Here is a 27,231-nt window from a genome sequence, read left to right on the forward strand (position 1 = left end):
ATGAAAGTGCTGAGTATCGGCTACTTTGGGACATGTCACGAAACTGTTCTATGGATGGTGTCACAGTGATAATAAAACGTGTCACAGAATCAGGGCCCCAGTTTTCATTCTTCGTCAAAACGTGTTTGCTTTCATCAAATTGACACATCACGAGCTCCACAACCTAATCAAACGGCTTCATCTCTGATGTCGTGTGAGACATTCTGTCTTGGAATTCTAAGCTAAATATGCCCGTAGCTTTTGTGGCAGTGTTTACAATCACTTTATGACCATTTCTTGAATAGTGTGGTATTACATTCACGTAAAATGGCTATGACTTGTCATTAGTGTGGATGGTGTTTGCTTGTTAACAGAGGGCTCCGTTGCTTTTCTTTCTCCTACTTTTCCTTGCCATCTTTCTCGATCCAACCACAATTTCTTGTAGCATTGCCTCTTCTCATTTTAGGCGACAAACATTTTACTTCATTATTCAACATTCCAGTCAGAGAACCGTAAAATAGTCTTTGGAACGTAACCTTTCAAATACAACATACAAGAACAAATCTCTGTTCGGCTAAGATTTCATACCATACAATATTGGATCAATAGAGGCGTTGTGTGTGAATGTGTGGTAGTTCCTTGAACCTACATGCATCTGATAATGACATGTTTGTCAACTATTCGTGGACATTAATAAGGTGCTCTAGTATATTCTGGCCATCGTTATTTTAAGCAAAACACACTATGAAGCACAGATAGATCTCAACCATCGTGATGTGATAAAGGACGTGCTCCGATTTTCAAGATGAAAGTACTTATTAGTCTCACCTCTGACTTGTCGATCAACTCAATCTACAATTCTCAGAATCAAAGTTGCACACTGCTCCTTCTTTTAATCTTGTATACCTCCAAAATAGATTTTCGGATGGTATGCTTAAGCTAAAAGTCTTTGAAACAAGATTGGCAAGGAATTATCATTTGAAGCGAGTTGGCAGAACATAAGTGACCCACGCCAATTCTGTTACATAGAACTCCTGCGGTTGTGTCCATGCATTTATAAGAGGCCAAATGTGATACATCCTCATTGGGAGAAATGTCAAAGTGTCTACGAGGTGGCATAGTCTCAATGAGGATCAGTGGGAATTAGCGGCGTCTCCGACACAGACTTCCTACAAATATGGTAACGGTTTCTCTTTGATGTCAGCGTTACAGGTGTAACTATACGGATGCTGGTCTCTGATAGGTATTACCAGGCACATCCCTAAAGGGGTTATATTTGCCTGGCATTTTCATCATTATGCTGAATTAGGCATTTCATCGGAGAAGCTCGATATAATTAGCATAGCTCCTGATCTGTTTTTCTTTTCTGTATAATGGGTGAAAAAGTCGCAAGGCAACAATCGAAATACTTTCCTTTCTTAGAGAACATTGCGTCGTAGCTCTTTATTCAACGGGATGCATACGCATGCTTATTTGAGACAGGACGTTTCGCGTTTTCTTAAATCATGAAAAAGCCCAGAGAAATCACGAGTGTTAAACATTTTCTGTAAAGAAATGTGAAGATGGTTTTGATGCTCCCTTGGGTGGGTGGGGTTTCACTGCTATTGACTAATTTCATCTGCCCTTTTCCGTAGGGAATTCTCAGTGGTAACGGAAAATCATCGTATGTGAGAAAAATACGTAATCCCTTTCTTTGGTATATTTTAAGTGCAAAAAACAATAGTGTTCATTTCCAAAATAAAACGGGGAATTACATCCAGGTGTAAGTTGAGATTACCCTTCAACCGGCGTTATTCAGATCTAAGCATATTTATCAAGTTTATCATTTCGGATTTCTGTAGCTATTGAAATTACAACATTGTTCGTGATCGTGTGTGGGTTACGGTGCTGATCCTGGTGGTCCAGTTTGGATAGCGTGCATGCATACGTCATGATGTTATGTTGATAAGGACAATTTATAGCCTGTTTTTATATTGTATCGTCTTGTATATTTAAATGTTTTAAATTTAATTACTAGTTTTTAATTTACAACTGTGGTAAACTAGTTATTTTACTGTCCTTTGTTGACAGGTTTCTATAATTTACCTATAATTATCATAAATATATAAATTGATATAGTCACGATATGGCTGGAATACTGCCAACGTGATTTAAAATTTTAACCCACTCACTCACTCACTCACTGCGAAGGACACCGAAACCTCTTATACTCAATCGGGGGCACGGAAGCTCAGTCAGTCTAAGTTACTACAGCTTGTTGTGTCAGCACCGTGCCTGTGCTCCTGGATTTCACCAAAACTAAAAGTGAATACCCCCTTCCCCATCTTGATAGGATATATTAAACACATTTATACATTATATCAACAATCAGTGCCTTTAGGATTTATTAAACTCAATTATACGACGTCGTTATATCAACAAACAGTGCTTTTAGTAAGTAACTGGCTATCTCATTTTATCCTGGAGAAAGTTAATCTTGGAGAAGGTTATACAATGGCTATCTCATTTTATCTTGGAAAAAGTTAATCTTGGAGAAGGTTATACAGTAATGTGGCCTTTGCTAGAAGGGCCCTAGATTTGCTAGTGACTGTGCCAAAAGACTGGCACGTGTTGATGAGAAATATAACTCTATGGACATTTTGGAATTTTTAAGAGCCATCTCCCACAATCTGTCCTTTTAAGTGAGTTGATATTTATGAACTTTCTGAAAAATGAGCTCAAAGTGAATCTTAAGATTGATATGTTGTGTTGTATTACATAGTGCTATAAATTAAAAAATTAAAACTATTACTTTTAGTTTGTGTGTTTTTGTTATGATGGGGAGCAGTTGTCCGGGGGGCACTTAACCCAGGGGGCAGTTGTACGGGGAGCACAATGGATGGGGGGCAGATAGCCAGGGGGCAGTTGTCGGGGGGCAGTTGTTCGGGGGAAAAGTTGTCCCGGGGGCAATTAGCTTAGACCCGTTTATGAATGTCTGAGACCTGCACCACTTCGGCATGTCCTCCCGCATTTCTCACGTCGTGTAATAACTTGACTACTGTTGAAACCGATGTTACACCCAACTGACTCTCTTATGTGAAAAACACGACAAAAGCAACAAATAACACATAAAGTTTTGTTTTGGAAAGTCATAATAGCATCAGCAGCACAAGTATGTTCTACATCCCTGACTTCATCCAAGCAATCTTGACATTTTTGTAGATAAAGGTCACCCGGTCTGCACATTGGGAAACTGTATGCTCCTGTACACCGAATGCCTTATTTACGATAATGTATTAGTCTAAACTATTCACTAAATTGGTCTTTCTTTGCGGGGTAATGGTAACTGAAATGACGTGATAATGGAAAATCTGGATGCCGATTTATACCCTTCCTCTAAGCCCATGCAAATATTGGCTGTGCTCTCTCACTGACCTCAATCGACCCAGATACGAGTAGGCTAATTATATTCACAAATGGGGGCATATTTCAATTTTTATTGCTACCTAAATGGAGAATGATTGCTTAAAGCCTTAACCACACATACGACCCTCGGAGAGACTAAGTAATTGCTTCTTAAATCTTATAGGTAAGGGGCGTAACATCACACCACCTAGATCCTTCCTCAAATCAGATATCCTCGTGTTCCATGTCTCGACTTAAACCACATTAATGGTTTTGTAGAAGATAGTGACATTGAGTCGGTAGGTTTGACCGCTTCGCATTCACAACCTGACTAATTGTCAGTAAATGATAAACGGTGTTGGCGTGAACACTTAATTTACAAGTCAGCTCTGCCCATTAATGTGGACTTTCTCGTCTTTGGTAGAAAGCAACACTGGATTGTCTGCTGTCTCTATTTACACATACTCAAACAAGCTGATTTGGTAATAAATTTTGTCTTCCTGGGGGTTTATAGACTATACTAGTTGACTAAATTGCCTATTTCTTCATTAACCAGAGCACGTTGATAGATTGACTCAGACGAACATACATATGCAGTAAAAGTATATCCTTTAGTAAAGGGTTCCTTATTTACTGTCTGCAAATGTCTCCAATAGCTGTTTGTTAATTCCACTGATTCAAGGACAATTTTAGATGGTCAGAAAGAGATTTAGTCACAGTTTTGATCGTTGCCCAAGTGGAAGTCATATCAATTGTCAAACAAGAAACTTGAAAAAATTCGCCCAGAGTACATGTAAGTAAACCACCAATCCCCCTTTTTGGAACGCTGCCTTCAAAAAGCGTAGTGGAACTGGGTCCTCTTCTGGGATTCAAACATGGATGAACAACAAATTGTAATGTTGAGTTTTTTAACATTTCTCTTTGTACCATTTATTGTCACTCAGCAGCTCGTACAGAGTTGTCTACTTTTTTCCTGTTTGTAAGCTGGAGTCGGGTAGAATCGAAGGGCACCCATGTTAACTGCAAATGAGTTGCTAATGCCTTCCTTGATAGACGGAAAATGGTCTGAGTTTAGAAGCAATTTATTGTTCCTATCGTCACGAATATATCTGTTCCGGGTCACAAGCAGATCATTGTTTGTGATAATCTTACATTACTGACTGACGCATAAGAACAAAACCACAATGTTTGTAACACGCATTGATATATGTTTATGATGAACGTGGTTCTAAACCAATACCATAATCGTGGTATTCAGAATAGTTCCAGCAGGAACATGGTGTAGGGTTCATTGGACGTTGCCGTCTACCGTTATGGAGACGTAGTAACGAGACAAATCACCAGGAGATGATCCATGCAGTTGAAACCTTTGGTGCTGGCTCAGTGATGGTGTGGGGGTTTCATGTGACTGCAATTTGGATCTTGTTACAGTACCTGGGACACTCAATAGTGAGCGTTGTCGACCTCATCGTTCTCTAGCTGTAATCGGGATTCGGGAACAGGATTTTCAAATCACATACAGGAACATGTATTGTTACCGTATTTATAAAAAAAACTGGGTGGTTCTTTATATAAATGCTCATGTGTATAGATTACCAGCCATATGGGATATAAGGAAACACCATCAATACATCAACGGAATTGCCACTTGAAAGAAAGAAGCCTTTTGGTCAGTGTTTGGAATCGGTGATAAATACTGCAAGCTACTGGCATGAGGTTATACTTTTTTATTCACACTGTATGTTAAAGGTCCTGCGAGAAACTGAAGCAAGGAACATTCACCATTAATCCATCCACTCAAAAAGAAAGGATTAAAGAACTAGTATGGAAAATCCTTGAAGCAATTATCATTAACAGCGAAGCATCTACATTTACAACAATGAAGTCAAGTAACCACGTTTCTGACTTCAATGGATTGGAATGGTTCACCAGACTAAATGTCACATTTGTATCATGTTTCCGAGAAGTACACTTTTGCATCAGATATATTGCTACTTCCATGCAGACGAAGCGTATTCGCTTCACAAACGACAGTATAAAATGTTTTAAACTGCCAGAAACTGGGACATGATTTATTATTCAATATATTTTGGTCAGACATACAAACCTACTTGACATATGTATGTATGCCGTTTGGCGTATTCCACTTAAAGCACTGTTCATAGGGTATGTGGATGTCATTATAGCTGTTGCAAGCCGCCGAAACGAAGACAGATCGTGACCAAAAGCATCATACATTATTGACCTTCAGACATACATTCATAGTTGATTCGAAGTACTGTTGATCTTGCAGTATTTTAGCATTCGAAGTCCGTTGAAAATGCCCTTTGAGAAACACATTTGGATTAAACGTTTTGACTGGCACGTCCACTTGATAACTGATGATCCCATCTGTATGTGACTTTTGGTCAATCATAAAACACAAAGGTTAATCTGGTACCCTTTTTGTACTCAGTCACCTAGGTCCGTCTAATTAAATTGAAATGATTGAGAGTTGTTCTTTTACTATATACTGACACTATAGTTACAACTGCGTGCAATAATACTATATGGCATTATATATACACTAGACGCCAAAAGAAACGTTACGCTCCTACCTTTATGAATTACTGAAAAACTATCAAAGATATTTTAGAACACAGCTATATGCAAATCACCAAAATAACTTCTCAAATGCATTCATATTTGGGTGAAATGCATCTCTTTCAGAAGAGTTAAATCTGAATGTGTAAAATGTGTAATATTGCAAAATAATCATTGCTATTATTTCAGTCTTTTAAAACATTTTCTGCTCATTTGCATTAGTGAAAACAAGTAAAACGTGTATTTGATATTGTGAAAAATCTTTAGGAACATCTACAATTATTTTTGTTAACATTTTAGCTTGCAAAGTAACATTTTTCCATTTCCATTTTACACATAGCAATATCAATCGCCCAAACGCAGCAATATTCAAACAAACACGTCACAATTTAATTCTGGACTCACAAAAGTCCAGAAACTCTCCGCACTGTGGGCACTTTCTGACAAAGGGATTTGACCAAATTAAACATGCAGTTGTTTTGAATATATGCCAAGGATGAAAAAATGAAAAAATATAATTTCGAAAACTTTAAATTTAAACTCGCTCGCCCATGGGCGAGAATGTTTAATTTTGCTAAGAATTCATGTTTTGGAGGTTGTAAATGAATGAATGTATGTTTATAAGCATCATGACACAAATTTAAACTCATTTTGACTTAATTCGACTAACTTAGAGCGATATTTATAAATCTCGTCCATGGGCGAAAGATATGTTGGCCCATGGGCGAGAATATTTACTTTTACTCAAAATACATGTTTTTCCATGTTTTGGAGGTTGTAAATGAATGAGTGTATACTTATGAGTATCATGAAACAAAATTCAACTCATATTGACTTAATTCAGCTAATTTAGAGCGATATTAAAAAATCTCGACCATGGGCGAAAATATGTTGGCCAATGGGCGAGAATGTTTAATTTCGCTCAGAAATCATGTTTAGGAGGTTATAAATGAATGAGTGTATGTTTATAAACATACAAATTTCAACTCATTTTGACTTAATTCGACTAACGTAGAGCGATATTAAAAAATCTCGCCAATGGGCGAGAATATTTACTTTTACATGTTTTTCCACGTTTTGGAGGTTGTAAATTAATGAGTGTATGTTTATAAGCATCATGACACAAATTTCAACTCATTTTTGACTAAATTCAGCTAATTTAGAGCGATGTTAAAAAATCTGCATTATTTACGGTAACATGTACATCCATTTCACATGCAGAATGATTCTATAGGGTATAAAGAGAGCCTAGAAAACATGATCTGATACACAAGTACGAGAAATATGCCACGATTAACAGCTGAAGGGAAAGAAAGAGCCATTGGGATGGTGCAGATGGGGTCGACATGCAATGCTGCTGCCAACGCCCACGGATGCCACCGTATCACGGTTATAAGACTTATTCAGGGCTTCAGACAGACTGGGATCACCGTAGACAGACCAAGAAGAGGACATCCATGCATGACAACGCCAGCTGAAGATAGGTACCTCCGTCATAAAGGAAGGAGGGTAACGTTTCTTTTGGCGTTTAGTGTACACTGTTCAGTTGTCATGATAACTCTCTTTCTCTCTGTCATAATTTGAAGCGTGTTAGCTGTGCCGAATGTTTGGCAAGTCTTAATATTACGTTGTCATGGTACACGTAATGGCAATAGAGGAATTGGTTTCAAGAAATAGTGTCACTGTTGTATTGGATATTTGAAAGACAAAACTGTTTACAAAGAATGCCTTTAACCATTCCCTAATTTGGCGCCTTAGACATATCCCCAAGCATTTAGGTATTTGATACAAAGCGGTAGTAAAAGATTCGTTTCACATGTCATGTCACCACTTGCCATGAACAGTCTCATGAAATGGAGCACTTAGAGGATATTAAATGTAAGCAAAGCGCGAAAGACCCCAGTTCGATTGCAAACTCCTGTCGGACGTTCGAATGTATTGGAATTGCGACAATCTTTCTCCAGTTGACATGGACTTTGCTTGATCATACTGCCAAACACCGAGATAAAACAGTCACTATACATGTCTGGCTGGTTTCGATTGATAAGTACTTGGTATCAGCAATGAGTTGACTCGTCACGAAAGCCTTGGATAGATGTTTCGCCATGATAACAAGGGGTGCTGGAACATTTCACAGCTATCGCTGCTTTAATTTCCAAACATTTCTGCTTTTATTAACACAACACTGACAATATTACACGCTCTACAACCCAAATGAACGACCTCCGTCTTTGATGTCCTTGAGACCTACTCTGTTTTCACAGTCATGTTATGGACATCCAATGTATAGCGTGGTGTCATCATCATGCAAAATATTCATTTTCGCAAAGTGGCCTCAATTTGTCAGTGACATGGATGGTGCTAGCTGGAGGTGAGTATTACAGACAGCGGTGTTGGCATTCCTGTTTTCAACAGCTTTCTCGATCGAACATCAGTGGTATAATAGTAGTTCTGGTAAGCAGACATTTAGTGTAGCATTGTGTTTATGCCCATTTCAGGTAACACCAATTTTCTAACATTCCTTATCGCGAACCGTTCAACTGGCTTTGCAGGGATAACGTTTGGCAAACAACACAAAAGAAGAAAATAAATCTCTATTGGGTTAACGTTTCATGTCATATATTGGTTAAGTAGAGCTTGACGAATAAAGGAAAGACTGGGTGAGAACGTGTTATGTGTCATGAAACAGTTCTCAGCCAGACGCCTGGGTGAGGTGAGGTGAGGCGAGGCGAAATTGGGTTTTACGTTGTGCTTGAGAACATTTCGCTCATATGACTACATGCATGCGTGTGTATGTGTATGTGCGGCTGCTTGTACTAGCCCAGACTGAAGCTGGTTTTATAGTGCTAGACCACTGAGATACCATGCCGCAGTGAAGCATGAATACCCCACTCAGACACATTATACTGACTCCGAGCCGACCAGTCCTTGTTGTACCCATTAATGCCGAGCGCCAGGCAGGGACCAACAAGTACCATATTTTAACGTCTTTTGGTATCACGCGGTCGGGGATCGAACCCGCGACCTTCAGCTCTCCGGGTGGACGCTCTAACCACTACACCACGGGGGCGGTCCCAGACGCCTGGGCCATATGGATGTTTACACGCACCTGTGGCTTATACTGAGTACACCCGATCATAGACATATCAAAGTACTGTCAATTTCCGGATGGGTTATGGTCTTTGTGAGAGGAATACACATCCGGAAAGGTCATCAAAATCTCCATTTTCAAAGAGGCTACGGAAATAAGAGGACGAAACTGAGCCCTACAAACATTATCAATGATTGGGAAACTGAAATATCGAGTTACAAAGGATATTTTCAGAATACGTTTATTCTATTACGAATTATCCTATTAGATCTGAAACATCGCTGGATTTATCGACGTCATAGAGTTTCAGGGCCCAGCACATTTAAATTTCCCCCAACAAGTGAATATATTAGTAGGAGATTCTTAAAAATCTCCTACTTATATCAAACACTGGGCTGGTATAGTGTTAAAGTGACTCATCTCTTTTATTGTAGACACTAATGCAGTCTAGAGGCTGAATGTCATTTAGACGTCACTAGTCCCTTTCGTGCCCCTTAACATAGAAAGTGAATATTTTAAACCAGAGCCGTGTCCCTTTATCGAAATCATATAGTTTCCCCAGTAAAAGTTAATCAGTCCAGATTTATGTTGCTTTGGGAGTTGACGTCACCAATCACATGATCACGTTATCCCATTGTAAATTTCGGGGCGCCTGCGTGGTTCTCGATGCCATTCTATCAGCAAGGGAAGGGTACCCCACACTCGGTCAAGGCACCGCAAGTAGCTGCATAGAGGCGCTTTCGAACCAGCAGTACAACCCCGAATTAATTAACTGAAACGTGTTGCTTGAAATATTTTCAGGTAAAGGTCTTCCCAGCTATACACATGTAAAAAGTACCACCATGTACAATGATGTTACGAATTCATTACATATGATAATATGTTTGTCAAAACTGGAGATTAAAGGGGTTTCGTTGAGGATTAATAGTTCCTGAAATAAACTTCATTGTTTGGTAAATGTTTCAATTCTAAAAGTTATAAAATTTAAAACTTGCTGTAGGTGTTCAGACTTTAAACGTGTCACTTATTTCCTGACTTTGAGTGTTTCACAAGGGGCTGACATCAACCGTCCGAGAAGAAATGTGTGCGTGAAGGTTGTTAATATGATGCAGTCGGCATAATTACATGTTCTCGCTCAACCGTTCTACCACTGTATCATTCTGCCTGTAACAAAATCGATTCGGTGAGACTAAATCTTTTTATAAATGTATCCGTATTTAATGATGTTAGTTTCAAAGTGCATTTCAGTGAATTCTCAGTTCTGTTAATTCTAACAAGTTCATAACCTTGCTGTATTCTGTCCGAATGTAAACATGACTTCTATTTACTATATGTGATCCTTGCCCAACTGTCGGACGAGACGTGTGCGTGAAGATTGTTACACATGTCCCAGCTCCATCATTACATAACTGAATCATTTTGCCCGTATCCAATGGTTCATTGTGAATTCCAATAATTCAAAGACATCCTAAACTCTCTGCACTTACCCACATATCTTAATGTTTGCCCAATGAAGGTCATTTCAATACATGCAATGTAAGTGTGAGTGAATGACTTTAGTTTTACGCCGCTTTTAGCAATATTCCAGCAATATCACGACGGGGGACACCAGAAATGGGCTTCACACATTGTACCCATGTGGGGAATCGAACCCGGTCTTCGGCGTGATGTTAGCGTGAAGGCAGTTAGCAGCAGTCAGTAACATACATGCTCCAGCTCTGTCATTATATCACTGTATGTTCATAAATGCATTCTGAGCCAGTTTGACCAGTAACTCTGGGAACGAAACATTTTATCAGGTCACGAGTGCATACAGTCTGACACAAAGCCTGACCACCGATCCCAAGTTTGGATGGCGCCTTCAACAAGCATGATGTAGAGTAGTAGTCCGTTATGATCCTAAATCCAAAGGAGATCGACAAAATTGGTAATGTTGAATTTATTAGTTCCCCATATGCCGTTTAGTGTCATCAACCAGCCTGTACAGTGTTCGGCTGCGGCTTGCCCTATAGGTAAACTAGGGTTGAGTTGATCTGAGTTTACGGCAAATTGTTATCCCTTGATAATTCCTTCCTTGATCTGTTTTAGTGGCACGTTAATGTACATATCGGTACTAATGTTCCTATTCTGGATTATTACCAGAGCATTGCTTGTGACTATCGAGCAGTACTGGCTGCACCGTACAAACAAGATCACCCTGTTAATAGTACAATCATGTTCTTAACTTGTAAATGGCTCTTGATCTATATGTTTAACTTGGTTCTTACCATGACCATGGAGTTCAGGACAGTTCCAGCTGGATACGGTTTCAAGAAACAGCATTCAAGTTTGCATCTATTCTTAATCACGCATTAACCTAACAAAACCACTCAACACGGCATGGGGTATTTCGTAATAGCCACATTTCATTCTGTAATTAGAGATAAGGTTTTTTATGCATAGTATTATTTACCAAACACTTGACGGATGAAGAGCTTTTGTTCAGTAGTTCAGTTTTGATAAATACCGCAAGCTACTGACATGGGGTTATGTTTTATTCACGCTTGGTGTCAAAGGCCCTTTTGAAACTGTGGGAAGGCACATGAAGCTGTCCACTGCGAACTTCAAAATCCCTGACTAACGAACCAGTGTTGAAAAACCTATATGCAATTGTCAGTAGCAGAGTAAGGATTTGCACTTACGACAGCGAAGTGCCATAACCATGTTCCCAACGTTGATAGGTTTGGATGGTTTCCCAGACTAAAAGGTACTGATACACTTGTGTCACTCTTGTGTTTTAGGTAGATGTCATGCTACTTTTATGCACATGAAATGTATTCGGTTCAATATATGACTGCTTGGTTTCAGAAAATGTGTTTTGTGCATTTGGGAATAGTCTTTGAAAGGAAGCGATTTAGGAAGTATGCCTTTAATAATTTCCAAATTATTGTGCGGCACTGTTCTTCGAATCGATGTTCATGCTGTTGATCACTGGATAGTCTGGTCCAGACTCGATTATTTACAGACCGCCGTCATATAGCTGGAATACTGCTGAGTGCGGCATAAAACAACAACCAACCACAGTTCTTCGAAGCAGATTTGTGTCATTGAAGGCTGTACTCTCAGTGAGAGTAGTTGAGTAGTTGCACCATGTAGGTCATATGGTACCGTGCCATTTTGAGGTGGGAATAAAGTGTGAAGTTAAGGTCTTAGATGTTATTTTCCATTTTGAGGAATCGTAAGAGCATGGGTTTGGTGCTGACAAATCTAGAAATAAAATCTGCGAGAATGGGGATTCGAAGTCAGGATCATAGGATTCTGCGTTGCTCAAAGGTGCAAAGCTGTACAACAAACTGAGGTGTCTCAGACATATGCCATAGGATTCCCGTAAACACAAAACGAAATAGTTCCAATTTCCAATGTTCGAGAGCTTCAGTCATGAAGGTAGTCATTTCCCTACTCAGGTCACCATCATGCCTTAATATTCCACTGTAGTAATAAAAGGACTCTGATCAGTGAGTCCGATGTATGGAGAAACTTACGACATCCTGTACTCCAGATGACCTGGCGAATCTGTTTGATCTTACAATGAAGATCTGGATAAAACACTACCGAGACAGTTACAATGCAGAAGTAGGTCGTATAGATTGATAAAAATGTTTGGTAACGGCTGTGTTGGGACCCGTCACGGGAGCATTGTATAGATGGTGTCGCACTTTGGGTGTTAAAACGACATTGTCAGAGTACTGCTTTTAACAACAAAAAATGTCATATAAACGGCTCTACAACCCAAATGAACGACTTTTGTCTTTGATGTCGTGTGAGACCTACTCTGTCATGGAATCCTATACTAATTATGCATGACTGTGTATACAATAACACTATGGCCATCCAATGAATATTATGATTTTGGCAATGACGAGAATGATGATGGCTGGCTGAATGTATTATAGTTGATTTTCGTGTACTCGTGATTTTTCTCGATCCTACATCAGTCCTACAACACTGGTGGTGGTATACGAAAATTTGTTGTAGTATTGCATATACCCATTTCAGGTGACACCACCATTTTGAAGAATAACCTTTCATCAACAGCATCGAAGAACAAAGTAAATCTCAATTAGTTGAAGATTTTAATGGGAAAGATACAGACTCGAGTAGCTAACAACGCCTTTAATATGCCTTCAATGGTGAATTCTTACTTTTAACAGTTTTATTCTAAGACGTTCAAAACATATGCTTACTGACTGTTTCCAATGGAGGTCATATCAACAATAGGACAAGACATGTGTGTGACAGCAGCAGCAGCATATCATCATATCATAACCATTGACACGAATTCAGCAATTAAGTAAGCAAGTGAGTAGAGGCTTTAGAACGAATTCGTGAATGAGGCTGACAAAACCACTCAGTATGACATGAAATATTTCTCAAAAGCCACATCTCATTCTGTAATTAGAGACGGGGTTTCACATATGATACAGTTTACCAACGACATGGGATATCAGGAAACGCCATCACGACATCAAAGGAATCGCCACGTGACTGACGGAGTGCTTTTGGTCAGTGGTTAGAATCGATAATAAATACTGCAAGCTATTGACATGGGGTTATGTTTTATTCACGCTTTGTGTTAAAGGTCGTGCAAGAAGCTGTGGGTAGGACCATGAAGGACCTATGCAGTAACAGCTTCAAAGTATGGCTTAAAATATCATTGTGGAGAAGCCGCGATGCAACTGTCAATAACAGTGAAAGCATCAACCCGAACGACAATGACGTCAAGCAACCACGTTCCCGACTTCAAAGACTTCAATAAATGTTACACTTCAAAATACAACATATGAGTCCAAATTGGGACATACTTTGTCAATCAAAATCCAGTTTATCACGGCAAGTTGACAACTGATGATCACACCTGTATGTGATGTTGGGTCCAACATAGAGACAAGGTCTGCTCAGTCAGATCTTGTGATGTACACAGTTTCCCTAAAGCATGGAACATCACATCTAAATATGATTGATATGATTCCGAGGTAGTTTTGCCATGCACCGTCTTGCTAAATATAATAGTGGTTAATGTGACCAATGGCACTAGATATACACTGCTGCGATCCAACTACTGTTAAGATCCAAAGTAGGTCTTTCTTTTCATAAATATTGAAATGGATTGAACGTGGTGAGTGACTTGACAGGTTTTAGTGTTATCTTATCAAGACACAAATGTAATCATGAGAAATTGGTTTCAGAAAATGTGTTCAGTGTTGCATTGCAGAAGGAAGGTTGAAAGGAAGCGATTTACGAAATATGCCTTTAATCATTTCCTGATCAGTTCTTCAATCGGATTTGTGCCACTGAGCCAAAGGCTGTACTTGGCAGTGAGATAATATCCATATATATATGTGTAAGTGGGTGAGTCGGGGAAGGGGTGTGTGTGTGTGTTACAGCCACAGCCTGTCACCGTGATGAAGGTGCAATGCAGGTCGTCCATGTGTTGGTTGTACATATTAATGGGATGATATCCTTACATTAATGTATAACTGGCTTAGTAAGTGAGACACTTCAACGATGCTCAGAAGAGCAATATCACCAATTGCCAATTTGCAGAGGAGAGGGATGGTAGTATGAAGCTCGTCCTTGTACTAGTCAGGGCACTAACAAGTCTTATATAGAACACCAATATAATGAAAGGAGTCTGATCAGAGGGTGCTGTGTATGGATGGAATTACGGCATCCTCTACTCCAGATGACATGAAGAGTCTGTTTGATAGATACCACCAAATACCGGGGTAAAACACTGTCGAGACAGTTACTATGCATAATCCGGTGGTATTGATTGATGAAAGTGCTGAGTATCGGCTACTTTGGGACATGTCACGAAACTGTTCTATGGATGGTGTCACAGTGATAATAAAACGTGTCACGGAATCAGGGCCCCAGTTTTCATTCTTCGCCAAAACGTGTTTGCTTGTATCAAATTGACACATCACGAGCTCCACAACACATTCAAACGACTTCGTCTTTGATGTCGTGTGAGATATTCTGTCTTGGAATTCTAAGCTAAATACGCACTCTAGGTTTTGTGACAGTGTTTACAATCACTTTATGACCATTTCCTGAATAGTGTGGTATCACATTCACGTAAAATGCATTTGACTTGTCATTGGTGTGAATGGTGTTGGGCGCCGTTGCTTTTCTTTCTCTTTCTTTTCCTTGCCATCTTTCTCGATCCAACCACAATTTCTTGTAGCATTGCCTCTTCTCATTTCAGGCGACAAACATTTTACTTCATTATTCAGCATTCCAGTCAGAGAACCGTAAAATAGGCTTTGGAACGTAACCTTTGAAATACAACATACAAGAACGAATCTCTGTTCGGCTAAGATTTCATACCATACAATATTGGATCAATAGAGGCGTTGTGTGTGAATGTGTGGTAGTTCCTTGAACCTACATGCATCTGATAATGACATGTTTGTCAACTATTCGTGGACATTAACATGGTGATCTAGTATTTTCTGGCCATCGTTATTTTAAGCAAAACACACTATGAAGCTCAGATAGATCTCAACCATCGTGCTGTGATAAAGGACGTGCTCCGATTTTCAAGATGAAAGTACTTATTAGTCTCACCTCTGACTTGTTGATCAACTCAATCTACAATTCTCAGAATCAAAGTTGCACACTGCTCCTTCTTATAATCTTGTATACCTCCAAAATAGATTTTCGGATGGTATGCTTAAGCTAAAAGTCTTTGAAACAAGATTGGCAAGGAATTATCATTTGAAGCGAGTTGGCAGAACATAAGTGACCCACGCCAATTCTGTTACATGGAACTCCTGCGGTTGTGTCCATGCATTTATAAGAGGCCAAATGTGATACATCCTCATTGGGAGAAATGTCAAAGTGTCTACGAGGTGGCATAGTCTCAATGAGGATCAGTGGGAATTAGCGGCGTCTCCGACACAGACTTTCTACAAATATGGCAACGGTTTCTCTTTGATGTCAGCGTAACAGGTGTAAATATACGGATGCTGGTCTCTGATAGGTATTACCAGGCACATCCCTAAAGGGGTTATATTTGCCTGGCATTTTCATCATTATGCTGAATTAGGCATTTCATTAGAGAAGCTCGATATAATTAGCATAGCTCCTGATCTGTTTTTCTTTTCTGTATATTGGGTGAAAAAGTCGCACGGCAACAATCGAAGTACTTCCTTTCTTAGAGAACATTGCGTCGTAGCTCTTTATTCAACGGGATGCATACGCATGATTATTTGAGACAGGACGTTTCGCGTTTTCTTAAATCATGAAAAAGCCCAGAGAAATCACGAGTTTCTAAACATTTTCTGTAAAGAAATATGAAGATGGTGTTGATGCTCGCTTGGGTGGGTGGGGTTTCACTGCTATTGACTAATTTCATCTGCCCTTTTCCGTAGGGCATTCTCAGTGGTAACGGAAAATCATCGTATGTAAGAAAAATAAGGTTATAAATGTTCTACGTATTTCTCTTTCTTTGGTATATTTTAAGTGCAAAAAACAATAGTGTTCATTTCCAAAATAAAACGGGGAATTACATCCAGGTGTAAGTTGAGATTACCCTTCAATCGGCGTTATTCAGATCTAAGCATATATCAAGTTTATCATTTCGGATTTCTGTAGCTATTGAAAATACAACATTGTTCGTGATCGTGTTTGGGTTACGGTGCTGATCCTGGTGATCCAGTTTGGATAGCGTGCATGCATACATCATGATGTTATGTTGATAAGGACAATTTATAGCCTGCTTTTATATTGTATCGTCTTGTATATTTAAATGTTTTAAATTTAATTACTAGTTTTTTAATTTACAACTGTGGTAAACTAGTTATTTTACTGTCCTTTGTTGAGAGGTTTCTATAATTTACCTATAATTATCATAAATATATAACTTGATATAGCCACGATATGGCTGGAATACTGCCAACGTGATTTAAAATTTTAACCCACTCACTCAGTCACTCAGTCACTCACTCACTGCGAAGGACACCGAAACCTCTTATACTCTATGGACATTTTCGAATTTTTAAGAGCCATCTCCCACAATCTGTCCTATTCAGTGCGTTGATATTGATGAACTTTCTGAAACATCAGCTCAAAGAGAATCTGAAGATTGATATGTTGTGTTGTATTACGGTTGTATTGTCCGGGGGGCAATTAACCCAGGGGGCAGTTGTCGGGGGGCAGTTGTCCGGGGGGCAGTTAGCCTAGACCCGTTTATGAATGTCTGAGACCTGCACCACTTCGGCATGTCCTCCCGCATTTCTCACGTCGTGTAATAACTTGACTACTGTTGAAAGCGATGCTACACCCAACACGACAAAAGCAACAAATAACACGGATATATTTGTTTTGGAAAGTCATAATAGCATCAGCAGCACAAGTATGTTCTACATCCCTGACTTCATCCAAGCAATCTTGACATTTTTGTAGATAAAGGTCACCCAGTCTGCACGTTTGGAAACTGTATCCTCCTGTACACCGAATGCCTTATTTACGATAATGTATTAGTCTAAACTATTCACTAAATTGGGCTTTCTTTGCGGGGTAATGGTAACTGAAATGACGTGATGATGGAAAATCTGGATGCCGATTTACACCCTTCCTCTAAGCCCATGCAAATATTGGCTGTGCTCTCTCACTGACCTCAATCGACCCAGATACGAGTAGGCTAATTATACTCACAAATGGGGGCATATTTCAAGTTTTATTGCTACCTAAATGGGGAATGATTGCTTAAAGCCTTAACCACGCATACGAGCCTTGGAGAGACTAAGTAATTGCTTCTTAAATCTTATAGGTAAGGGGCGTAACATCACACCACCTAGATCCTTCCTCAAATCAGATATCCTCGTGTTCCATGTCTCGACTTAAGCGACATTAATGGTTTTGTAGAAGATAGTGACATTGAGTCGGTAGGTTTGACCGCTTCGCATTCACAACTTGACTAATTGTCAGTAAATGATAAACGGTGTTGGCGTGAACACTTCATTTACAAGTCAGCTCTGTCCATTAATGTGGACTTTCTCGTCTTTGGTAGAAAGCAACACTGGATTGTCTGCTGTCTCTATTTACACATACTCAAACAAGCTGATTTGGTAATAAATTTTGTCTTCCTGAGGGTTTATAGACTATACTAGTTGACTAAATTGCCTATTTCTTCATTAACCAGAGCACGTTGATAGATTGACTCAGACGAACATACATATGCAGTAAAAGTATATCCTTTAGAAAAGGGTTCCTTATTTACTGTCTGCAAATGTCTTCAATAGCTGTTTGTTAATTCCACTGATTCAAGGACAATTTTAGATGGTCAGAAATAGATTTAGTCACAGTTTTGATAGTTGCCCAAGTGAAGGTCATATCAACTTTCAAACAAGAAAACTTGAAAAAAATCGCCCCGAGTACATGCAGTCATTTACATGTAAGTAAACCACAATCCCCCTTTTTGGAACGGTGCCTTCAAAAAGCGTGGTGAAAAAGCATTTCTCTTTGTACCATTTATTGTCACTCAGCAGCTCGTACAGAGTTGTCTACTATTTTCCTGTTTGTAAGCTGGAGTCGGGTAGATTCGAAGGGCACCCATGTTAACTGCAAATGAGTTGCTAATGCCTTCCTTGATAGACGGAAAATGGTCTGAGTTTAGAAGCAATTTATTGTTCCTATCGTCACGAATATATCTGTTCCGGGTCACAAGCAGATCATTGTTTGTGATAATGTTACATTACTGACTGACGCATAAGAACAAAACCACAATGTTTGTAACACGCATTGATTCTTTATATGTTTATGATGAACGTGGTTCTAAACCAATACCATAATCGTGGTATTCAGAATAGATCCAGCAGGAACATGGTGTAGGGTTCATTGGACGTTGCCATCTACCGTTATGGAGACGTAGTAGCGAGACAAATCACCAGGAGATGATCCATGCAGTTGAAACCTTTGGTGCTGGCTCAGTGATGGTGTGGGGGTTTCATGTGACTGCAATTTGGATCTTGTTACAGTACCTGGGACACTCAATAGTGAGCGTTGTCGACCTCATCGTTCTCTAGCTGTAATCTCCCATTCAGTTTTGTTTTTGTTTTAATCAGTGTAAACTGTGTTACAGTTACGATTCCGGAATTGGATTTTCAAATCACATACAGGAACATGTATTGTTACCGTATTTATAAAAAAAACTGGGTGGTTCTTTATATGAATGCTCATGTGTATAGCCTACCAGCCATATGGGACATAGGGAAACACCATCAATACATCAAAGGAATTGTCACTTGAAAGAAAGAAGCCTTTTGGTCAGTGTTTGGAATCGGTGATAAATACTGCAAGCTACTGGCATGAGGTTATACTTTTTATTCACACTGTATGTTAAAGGTCCTGCGAGAAACTGAAGCAAGGAACATTCACCATTAATCCATCCACTCGAAAAAAGAAAGGATTAAAGAACTAGTATGGAAAATCCTTGAAGCAATTATCATTAACAGCGAAGCATTTACATTTACAACAATGAAGTCAAGTAACCACGTTTCTGATTTCAATGGATTGGAATGGTTTACCTGACTAAATGTCACATTTATATCATGTTTCCGAGAAGTACACTTTGCATCAGATATATTGCTACTTCCATGCAGACGAAGCGTATTCGCTTCACAAACGACAGTATAATGTTTTAAACTGCCAGAAACTGGGACATGATTTATTATTCAATATATATATTTCAGACATACAAACCTACTTGACAAGTATGTTTGCCGTTTGGAGTATTCCACTTAAAGCACTGTCCATAGGGTATGTGGAAATGTCATTATAGCTGTTGCAAGCCGCCGAAACGAAGACAGATCGTGATCAAAAGCATCATACATTACTGATCTTCAGACATACGTTCATAGTTGGTTCGAAGTACTGTTGATCTTGCAGTATTTTAGCATTCGAAGTCCGTTGAAAATGCCCTTTGAGAAACACGTTTGGATTAAACGTTTTGACTGGCACGTCCACTTGATAACTGATGATCCCATCTGTATGTGACTTCTGGTCAATCATAAAACACAAAGGTTAATCTGGTAACACAAAGGTTAATTTTTTGTACTTAGTCACCTAGGTCCGTCTTTTAATCACTACAACTGGCTAATCGCACCGTAATTAAATTGAAATGATTGAGAGTTGTTCTTTTGCTATATACTGACACGATAGTTACAACTGCGTGCAATAATGCTATATGGCATTAGATATACTCTAGACGCCAAAAGAAACGTTACCCTAGAGCTATTGACATGGGGTTATATTTTATTCACGCTTTGTGTTAAAGGTCGTGCAAGAAGCTGTGGGAGAACCATGAAGGACCTATGCAGTAACAGCTTCAAAGTATGGCTTAAAATACCATTGTGGAGAAGCCGCGATGCAACTGTCAATAACAGTGAAAGCATCAACCCGAACGACAATGACGTCAAGCAACCACGTTCCCGACTTCAAAGGGTTGTAATGGTTTCCCAGAATAAATGTTACACTTCAAAATACAACATATGAGTCCAAATTGGGACATTCTTTGTCAATCAAAATCCAGTTTATCACGGCAAGTTGACAACAGATGATCACACCTGTATGTGGTGTTGGGTCAAACTTAGAGACAAGGTCAGCTCAGTCAGATCTTGTGATCCACACAGTTTCCCAAAAGTATGGAACATCACATCTAAATATGATTGATATGATTCCGAGGTAGTTTTGCCATGCACCGTCTTGCTAAATATAATAGTGGTTAATGTGACCAATGACAATAAATATACACTGCTGCGATCCAACTACTGTTAAGATCCAAAGTAGGTCTTTCTGTTCATAAATATTGAAATGGATTGAACGTGGTGAGAGGCTTGACAGGTTTTAGTGTTACCTTATCAAGACACAAATGTAATCATGAGAAATTGGTTTCAGAAAATGTGTTCAGTGTTGCATTGCAGAAGGAAGGTTGAAAGGAAGCGATTTACGAAATATGCCTTTAATCATTTCCTAATCAGTTCTCCAATCGGATTTGTGCCACTGAGCCAAAGGCTGTACTTGGCAGTGAGATAATATCCATATATATGTGTAAGTGGGTGAGTCGGGGAAGGGGGGGGGGGGGTGTTACAGCCACAGCCTGTCACCATGATGAAGGTGCAATGCAGATCGTCCATGTGTTGGTTGTACATATTAATGGGATGATATCCTTAAATAAATGTATAACTGGCTTAGTAAGTGAGACACTTCAACGATGCTCAGAAGAGCAATATCACCAATTGCCAATTTGTAGAGGAGAGGGATGGTAGTATGAAGCTCGTCCTTGTACTAGTCAGGGCACTAACAAGTCTTATATAGAACACCAATATAATGAAAGGAGTCTGATCAGAGGGTGCTGTGTATGGATGGAATTACGGCATCCTCTACTCCAGATGACATGAAGAGTCTGTTTGATAGATACCACCAAATACCGGGGTAAAACACTGTCGAGACAGTTACTATGCATAATCCGGTGGTATTGATTGATGAAAGTGCTGAGTATCGGCTACTTTGGGACATGTCACGAAACTGTTCTATGGATGGTGTCACAGTGATAATAAAACGTGTCACGGAATCAGGGCCCCAGTTTTCATTCTTCGCCAAAACGTGTTTGCTTTTATCAAATTGACACATCACGAGCTCCACAACACATTCAAACGACTTCGTCTTTGATGTTGTATGAGATATTCTGTCTTGGAATTCTAAGCTAAATATGCCCGTAGCTTTTGTGGCAGTGTTTTCAATCACTTTATGACCATTTCTTGAATAGTGTGGTTTCACATTCACGTAAAATTGCTATGACTTGTCATTGGTGTGAATGGTGTTTGCTTGTTAACAGAGGGCTCCGTTGCTTTTCTTTCTCCTACTTTTCCTTGCCATCTTTCTCGATCCAACCACAATTTCTTGTAGCATTGCCTCTTCTCATTTCAGGCGACAAACATTTTACTTCATTATTCAACATTCCAGTCAGAGAACCGTAAAATAGGCTTTGGAACGTAACCTTTGAAATACAACATACAAGAACAAATCTCTGTTCGGCTAAGATTTCATACCATACAATATTGGATCAATAGAGGCGTTGTGTGTGAATATGTGGTAGTTCCTTGAGCCTACATGCATCTGATAATGACATGTTTGTCAACTATTCGTGGACATTAATATGGTGATCTAGTATATCCTGGCCATCGTTATTTTAAGCAAAACACACTATGAAGCACAGATAGATCTCAACCATCGTGATGTGATAAAGGACGTGCTCCGATTTTCAAGATGAAAGTACTTATTAGTCTCACCTCTGACTTGTTGATCAACTCAATCTACAATTCTCAGAATCAAAGTTGCACACTGCTCCTTCTTATAATCTTGTATACCTCCAAAATAGATTTTCGGATGGTATGCTTAAGCTAAAAGTCTTTGAAACAAGGAATTATCATTTGAAGCGAGTTGGCAGAACATAAGTGATCCACGCCAATTCTGTTACATAGAACTCCTGCGGTCGTGTCCATGCATTTATAAGAGGCCAAATGTGATACATCCTCATTGGGAGAAATGTCAAAGTGTCTACGAGGTGGCATAGTCTCAATGAGGATCAGTGGGAATTAGCGGCGTCTCCGACACAGACGTTCTACAAATATGGCAACAGTTTCTCTTTGATGTCAGCGTAACAGGTGTAAATGTACGGATGCTGGTCTCTGATAGGTATTACCAGGCACATCCCTAAAGGGGTTATATTTGCCTGGCATTTTCATCATTATGCTGAATTAGGCATTTCATCGGAGAAGCTCGATATAATTAGCATAGCTCCTGATCTGTTTTTCTTTTCTGTATATTGGGTGAAAAAGTCGCACGGCAACAATCGAAATACTTTCCTTTCTTAGAGAACATTGCGTCGTAGCTCTTTATTCAACGGGATGCATACGCATGATTATTTGAGACAGGACGTTTCGCGTTTTCTTAAATCATAAAAAAGCCCAGAGAAATCACGAGTATTAAACATTTTCTGTAAAGAATTTGTGAAGATGGTTTTGATTCTCGCTTGGGTGGTTTGGGTTTCACTGCTATTGACTAATTTCATCTGCCCTTTTCCGTAGGGCATTCTCAGTGGTAACGGAAAATCATCGTATGTAAGAAAAATAAGGTTATACATGTTCTACGTATTCCCTTTCTTTGGTATATTTTAAGTGCAAAAAACAATAGTGTTCATTTCCAAAATAAAACGGGGAATTACATCCAGGTGTACGTTGAGATTACCCTTCAACTGGCGTTGTTCAGATCTAAGCATATATCAAGTTTATCATTTCGGATTTCTGTAGCTATTGAAAATACAACATTGTTCGTGATCGTGTTTGGGTTACGGTGCTGATCCTGGTGATCCAGTTTGGATAGCGTGCATTCATACGTCATGATGTTATGTTGATAAGGACAATTTATAGCCTGCTTTTATATTGTATCGTCTTGTATATTTAAATGTTTTAAATTTAATTACTAGTTTTTTAATTTACAACTGTGGTAAACTAGTTATTTTACTGTCCTTTGTTGACAGGTTTCTATAATTTACCAATAATTATCATAAATATATAACTTGATATAGTCACGATATGGCTGGAATACTGCCAACGTGATTTAAATTTTTAACCCACTCACTCACTCACTCACTGCGAAGGACACCGAAACCTCTTATACTCAATTGGGGGCACGGAAGCTCAGTTAGTCTAAGTAACTGCAGCTTGCTGTGTCAGCACCGTGCCTGTGCTCCTAGATTTCACCAAAACTAAAAGTGACCCCCTCCCCCATCTTGATAGGATATATTTCACTCAATTATACATTATATCAACAATCAGTGCCTTTAGGATTTATTAAACTCAATTATACGACGTCGTTATATCAACAAACAGTGCCTTTAGTAAGTAACTGGCTATCTCATTTTATCCTGGAGAAAGTTAATCTTGGAGAAGGTTATACAATGGCTATCTCATTTTATCTTGGAAAAAGTTAATCTTGGAGAAGGTTATACAGTAATGTGGCCTTTGCTAGATGGGCACTAGATTTGCTAGTGACAGTGCCAAAAGACTGGCACATGTTGTTGAGAAATATAACTCTATGGACATTTTGGAATTTTTAAGAGCAATCTCCCACAATATGTCCTTTTAAGTGAGTTGATATTTATGAACTTTCTGAAAAATGAGCTCAAAGTGAATCTTAAGATTGATATGTTGTGTTGTATTACATAGTGCTATAAATTAAACGGGGCGGTAGCCTAATGGTTAAAGCGTTGGCTCGTCACTCCGAAGAACCAGGTTCGAATCCCCACATGGGCACAATGCGTGAAGCCCATTTCCGGTGTCCCCCGCCGTGATGTTGCTGGAATATTGCTAACAGCGGCGTAAAACCAAACTCACTCAGTCAGTATAAATTTAAAATTTAAAACTATTACTTTTAGTTTGTGTGGTTTTGTTATGATGGGGGCAGTTGTCCCCGGGGTGGGTTGTTAACCCAGGGGCACAATGGATGGGGGCAGATAGCCAGGGGCAGTTGTCGGGGGCAGTTGTCCGGGAGGTAGTTGTCGGGGGGCAGTTGTCCGGGGGGCAGTTTGCCTAGACCCGTTTATGAATGTCTGAGACCTGCACCACTTCGGCTATCCCACCGCATTTCTCACGTCTTGTAATAACTTGACTACTGTTGAAAGCGATGTTACACCCAACTGACTCTCCTATATGAAAAACACGACAAAAGCAACAAATAACACGGATATTTTTGTTTTGGAAAGTCATAATAGCATCAGCAGCACAAGTGTGTTCTACATCCCTGACTTCATCCAAGCAATCTTGACATTTTTGTAGATAAAGGTCACCCGCTCTGCACATTGGGAAACTGTATCCTCCTGTACACCGAATGCCTTATTTACGATAATGTATTAGTCTAAACTATTCACTAAATTGGGCTTTCTTTGCGGGGTAATGGTAACTGAAATGACGTGATGATGGAAAATCTGGATGCCGATTTATACCCTTCCTCTAAGCCCATGCAAATATTGGCTGTGCTCTCTCACTGACCTCAATCGACCCAGATACGAGTAGGCTAATTATACTCACAAATGGGGGCATATTTCAAGTTTTATTGCTACCTAAATGGGGAATGATTGCTTAAAGCCTTAACCACACATACGATCCTCGGAGAGACTAAGTAATTGCTTCTTAAATCTTATAGGTAAGGGGCGTAACATCACACCACCTAGATCCTTCCTCAAATCAGATATCCTCGTGTTCCATGTCTCGACTTAAGCGACATTAATGGTTTTGTAGAAGATAGTGACATTGAGTCGGTAGGTTTGACCGCTTCGCATTCACAACTTGACTAATTGTCAGTAAATGATAAACGGTGTTGGCGTGAACACTTCATTTACAAGTAAGCTCTGTCCATTAATGTGGACTTTCTCGTCTTTGGTAGAAAGCAACACTGGATTGTCTGCTGTCTGTATTTGCACATACTCAAACAAGCTGATTTGGTAATAAATTTTGTCTTCCTGAGGGTTTATAGACTATACTAGTTGACTAAATTGCCTATTTCTTCATTAACCAGAGAACGTTGATAGATTGACTCAGACGAACATACATATGCAGTAAAAGTATATCCTTTAGTAAAGGGTTCCTTATTTACTGTCTGCAAATGTCTTCAATAGCTGTTTGTTAATTCCACTGATTCAAGGACAATTTTAGATGGTCAGAAAGAGATTTAGTCACGGTTTCGATCGTTGCCCCAAGTGGAGGTCATATCAACGGTCAAACAAGAAAACTTGAAAAGAATAGCCCGAGTACATGTAGTCATTTACATGTAAGTAAACCACCAATCCCCCTTTTTGGAACGCTGCCTTCAAAAAGCGTGGTGGAACTGGGTCCTCTTCTGGGATTCAAACATGGATGGACAACAAATTGTAATGTTGAGTTTTTTAACATTTCTCTTTGTACCATTTATTGTCACTCAGCAGCTCGTACAGAGTTGTCTACTATTTTCCTGTTTGTAAGCTGGAGTCGGGTAGATTCGAAGGGCACCCATGTTAATGCGAATGAGTTGCTAATTCCTTCCTTGATAGACGGAAAATGGTCTGAGTTTAAGCAATTTATTGTTCCTATCGTCACGAATATATCTGTTCCGGGTCACAAGCAGATCATTCTTTGCAAAGAACAAAACCACAATGTTTGTAACACGCATTGATTATGATGATACCATAATCGTGGTATTCAAAATAGTTCCAGCAGGAACATGGTGTAGGGTTCATTGGACATTGCCATCTACCGTTATGGAGACGTAGTAACGAAAACAAATCACCAGGAGATGATCCATGCAGTTGAAACCTTTGGTGCTGGCTCAGTGATGGTGTGGGGGTTTCATGTGACTGCAATTTGGATCTTGTTACAGTACCTGGGACACTCAATAGTGAGCGTTGTCGACCTCATCGTTCTCTAGCTGAAATCTCCCATTCAGTTTTGTTTTTGTTTTTATCAGTGTAAACTGTGTTATACAGTTACGATTCGGGAACAGGATTTTCAAATCACATACAGGAACATGTATTGTTACCGTATTTATAAAAAAAACTGGGTGGTTCTTTATATAAATGCTCATGTGTATAACTTACCAGCCATATGGGATATAGGGAAACACCATCAATACATCAAAGGAATTGTCACTTGAAAGTAAGAAGCCTTTTGGTCAGTGTTTGGAATCGGTGATAAATACTGCAAGCTACTGGCATGAGGTTATACTTTTTATTCACACTGTATGTTAAAGGTCCTGCGAGAAACTGAAGGAAGGAACATTCACCGTTAATCCATCCACCACGAACTTCAAAAGCAAGGATTAAAGAACTAGTATGGAAAATCCTTGAAGCAATTATCATTAACAGCGAAGCATTTACATTTACAACAATGAAGTCAAGTAACCACGTTTCTGATTTCAATGGATTGGAATGGTTTACCTGACTAAATGTCACATTTATATCATGTTTCCGAGAAGTACACTTTGCATCAGATATATTGCTACTTCCATGCAGACGAAGCGTATTCGCTTCACAAACGACAGTATAATGTTTTAAACTGCCAGAAACTGGGACATGATTTATTATTCAATATATATATTTCAGACATACAAACCTACTT

This window comes from Haliotis rubra, unplaced genomic scaffold, assembly GCF_003918875.1.
Source record: "Haliotis rubra isolate DU_JTF1 unplaced genomic scaffold, ASM391887v1 Scf34, whole genome shotgun sequence".
Taxonomy (NCBI): domain Eukaryota; kingdom Metazoa; phylum Mollusca; class Gastropoda; order Lepetellida; family Haliotidae; genus Haliotis; species Haliotis rubra.